Source organism: Salvia splendens, chromosome 8, assembly GCF_004379255.2.
Source record: "Salvia splendens isolate huo1 chromosome 8, SspV2, whole genome shotgun sequence".
Taxonomy (NCBI): domain Eukaryota; kingdom Viridiplantae; phylum Streptophyta; class Magnoliopsida; order Lamiales; family Lamiaceae; genus Salvia; species Salvia splendens.
This window is the reverse complement of record NC_056039.1, coordinates 16182445-16186895: the sequence shown is the minus strand read 5'-3', so window position 1 is coordinate 16186895 and position 4451 is coordinate 16182445. Positions and strand designations below refer to the sequence as shown.

At 32.6% G+C, this 4451-nt stretch overlaps 1 long non-coding RNA gene across 1 annotated transcript; it reads left to right on the top strand.

Moving 5' to 3' along the window:
- The first annotated feature begins 310 nt into the window (after positions 1 to 310).
- LOC121745202 lies at positions 311 to 4219 on the top strand. The gene is made up of 4 exons (XR_006038789.1): positions 311 to 651; positions 760 to 845; positions 1118 to 3510; positions 3996 to 4219. It is a non-coding gene; the product is annotated as an uncharacterized LOC121745202 (long non-coding RNA).
- The last annotated feature ends 232 nt before the right edge of the window (positions 4220 to 4451 follow it).

Genomic DNA, 4451 nt, shown 5'->3' with positions numbered 1-4451 from the left:
GATACGTGGCGTATTCGTGTAGAATGGTCGTCTGAACCGCCGCTGTAGCACCATCATAACTGCCACAGCTGACGTGCGGCCCGTCAAATCACGCAGGTTGGCAGGCAGCATGCAGGGCCGCCACTGCAGATGCATGGTGTTATGACAATAATGCCCTTTTAGAGCTGAAGGGCCTTTTAGTCTGAAAAAACCTCATTTGTGATTATGCTAAAGGTCAGAGGCATGTGACGATATTTTTTTTAGTCAAGGGTCTGGAGTGAAACAAATGGAAACGTCAAGCTCATTTTATGTAGTTCACTCAAAAATAAAAAGTGGTGGGTGACTTCTCCAGTTCAATCTCTCTCCTCACCCACCATCTCAATCTTTCTTCATTTACGGTGGCTACCTCCACGCCGAGAAGCCGCCGCCGTATTCCAGACGTCGCCGCTGCCCACTTCTCATTTCTTGTTCAGCCTCGTCATCTCTCTCTGGGTGGATGAGATGCCGGTGGAGCTGCTCGTCGAGGCTCTTCAGATCTATCTGATCCGCCCTCACGAATCCGCTGCCGGAGTGGACGTCTCCCTCCACCATTTCTCCGGAAAGCGCCGATGCAATGTCAGTGGAGCTTACGGTGGGAACGCGCAATAAGCGACGACCTTCAACAGCGAAAAGGTAATCGGAATCCCTTTCAAAATTCTCTTTCTCATTAATTTTCTACAGGATTCTCAAAAATTGGTCAAAACCCTAAAAGATCTGAGGCAAAAATTCTCTCCTCGTCAGATTTTTGACAAATGCCCCAAAACATTGAGAAAACGGTTGAGAAATCGAAGGGATTCATGCAGCTGTTCAAATTTCTAAATGAAAAGGTAAAGATATCTTCACCGCAGACATGTACTCAGTTGTTGTGTTCTTTGCATGTTTAAATATTCAACTTAATCGCTACAAAGATGGAAAAAAACGAATCTGTGACTATCTAGTGACAAAATTAGAGAACTTAATCAACTGCTATTGAACAGATGTGCAAATATATTAAACGGTGAATTCTCCTGTCTAGTTCTTTTTCATTGGTTTAGTCTCCTAAGCATCATGAATAGATTTGCTTAATTAACTTATAAAGTTTTACTCTCATATTTTGCAGAGGAAGAGAATGGGGTTTTAAGAGTACAAAACGACTAAAATTGGTGATGTGCATTAAACGTAATTTTATAATTACTTAGCCTTAGAATAGTAGAAACTTAATATGTATGCCATATTTTGCTAATATCAGTGATAATGTGATGATTTGGTGTCAATATGGGTGTATCTGTTCTTAAGCATGCATCAAATTCTGAATAATAAGAATTTAATTTGCATGAATCATGTGCTTTTTAAATGCATTCTTGCAAGCTTGCAATACATATGACCATGCTAGACTGATCTTTAGAAGTTTGTGGTCAGTTTGGTCCCAAAATAGATAATATTCTTAACTATTGATTAAAATAATAAACTCTAATTAATATTTTAAAAGAAAATAAACTATAATTTGAATTTTATCAACATCTCTGTAATTTGGATTATGTTCAAATATTTATTTAATTAATATATAAACTTTACTGTCATATTCTGCAGTGTTTTCTGAGTACAAAAAGACTAAAATTAATGTTGTGAAGTCAAGGTAACTTAGAAATTACCTAATATGTATGCCATACTTTGCTAATAACTGTGACAATGTTGTCATTTTGGTGTCAATATGGCTGTTTGTAGAAAGCATAAGCAAATTCAGAAAACAAATATTTTACATTGCATGATTCATGTGGTGTTAATATGACTGTTTGTAGAAAGCATAAGCAAATTCTGAAAACAAATAATTTACTTTGCATGATTCATATGCTTTTGAATACAATGATGCATGCTTGGAACATCTATGAGCCTATATTTGTGAACCAATTTTCTTGCATGCATTCGTTGGAAGAGAAGATTGAATTCTGGTGCCTTATAAACAAAAAATTACATAAAATTAGTAAATAGAAACATATAGTGTATAAAACTTCCTAAATTTCATGTATTCTTATTTGGTAAACATACCAGCCTATCATGGAATACTACTTCCAACGTGCTATCATTGCTGTCTCCAGAATTGTACATAAACACGGATGCAACGGACCTTGATGGTAGAGTTGTAACTTTAGGTAGAAGATTGTCCTGCAACTAATGAATGGTGCCATTGTCTGAGATACAGTGCTTTCTGCTATAGAAAAGAAATATTCAAAAATCAGTGACTAATTTAAAGAATGTATGCAGTTTTTAAACTAACAGCCTATTTGTGCAGGAAATGATCCCAATATATTGTAAATAGAAGTGACAAAAAGGCAAATCATTGAACAGAAATTGTAAAATGAGGCCAGTGCCTTTTTATGAGAATAAAACCGATCACTTAAATTGAATAAGACTGTGTATTAAGTTCAGAAAAGGAACAAATAATTTCATTCATTAGTTGCAGGAACTTCAATTGAATAAGACTGTGTATTAAGTTCAGAAAAGGAACAAATAATTTCATTCATTAGTTGTAGGAACTTCGTGAACCAAAATATGAATGAGAGATAGCACTCAAGATTTCAAAGATAAGGTGCATCACAGCAATGACAAATACATGTTAGAAAACTACCTTCGTAGTGTTGTGCTAATTAGTTATAGAAACTTATAAAAACATAAGTAACATTAAGACATAACATGAAACTAAAACAGAAAAAATAGTGATATAGCAGAAATAGCAGAAACTGAAAGAAATACATTAAGAATAAAGACTGCAGACTCATAGAAGAATAGATAAACAATAAATAGGCTGTGATTTAAGAAAAAATAGATGAATTAAGAAGAAAGATTCTAAACTATTTCAGATGATGATTCTGCTGAATGATTTTGGTTGAGAGAGTTTAGTGAGAGTGACTGAAGAAGTGAGTGGCAGGGGTATTTATAGTCTCAGTCTTACCTCTTCAGCATGCTTGTTGGAAAATTGTGCATGTTCCCAAAAAAAAAAAAAAATCATGAGAGACCTTCCACATAAGAACTATTTTTTATTTATACAAAATATCTGATAATAATATTCAGACTTAAAATACTTTAACAACTTGCATGCCAAATATTTACAAAGTCTTTTACACTTATATTCATATTCATATTAATTATTAATTAATATTAATATGAATATAAGTTAAATATTACAGATTCATGTCTCATAAATTCGGCCCATTTAATTTCATAAGTTTGCAACCATATAAATCATTTAAAGCCCAATTCATTTCAGCAATTATTAACTTCACTTGTATTATATATAGTATAAGTGACTTATTGAGTTAAAAAAAAAACCTAACCCTAAAAATATAATAGCCGCCTCTCACTCTCCACTATTCAGAAAAAGGAAACAGAAGGAAAAGAAAAACGGCATCTCTCTCTTTACTCTACAATCATTATAGAGAGAAGATAACATTGCAAGCATGGGCAGCTACAACACCTACTCTACTCCATCAAGATATCAAGATATTAAAAAAAAAGGTATGTAATTTTTTCTTTTCAAGCTATGTCCTATATCTATATTTGACAACATAGTCATATCTAACTTACATGAGCATAATGTTGATGAGGTATTAGAGATTATTAGAGTCAGATTTCAATCACAATTACTACTCTTTGCAAATATTAATTCTAGAATGCTTTGCAAATCCTATCATCTATTTATTTAATAGGATGTATTATGCCTCCAATTTTCTTTACACAAACGAATTCAATGCTTTGTTTTTAAAATATATATACTATTTGATAGGTTTTTTATTTAGTATGGTATCTGTTCGTTTAGAATAGATTTATAAATTTATATTCTGTCACACTCTCTCTGACTCTTTCTTCCTCTCTTATTTTTCATGTTCTAAAATTTTGATTTTATTCTCTCTCTTGCTTTCTCTTTTTTTCATGATCTAAATTTTATGTATACATTATAGGTTTTGAGTATGAGTACTAACATGATATTAATATTTGTTCAGGGATTAATTGCATTGGGAAGAGATGAAAAGATATTCTGGAAGAATAGAATATACAATATACATATATTGTGTAATATAATAGTATTTCTTTTACAAAAGCCTATGCAAGTATAAAACACATAGGCTGCATCCTACCCCCACACAATTCTTGGTACATACAAACTGATACAAGCTTTACTTTTAATCAACTTAACTTTAAAATAAGATCACAAACTTTAAGCTAAGATGCTGCAAAAATTTTATGATGATTCCCGCCAAAAAGGGTACAATTGACTTTTCACCAAACCGGCCCTTTATATTATGATAGATTCAAGCCACATAGCAGATAAAAAATTAAATTAATGGATTATATAATGTTAAACGCGGAAAATATTATAAAATAAAATGGAATCCAAGTTCTTCATAATTTGGTGATTAGATGGGAGTTCAATACTCCATTTGTTTTTTAAAAATAGA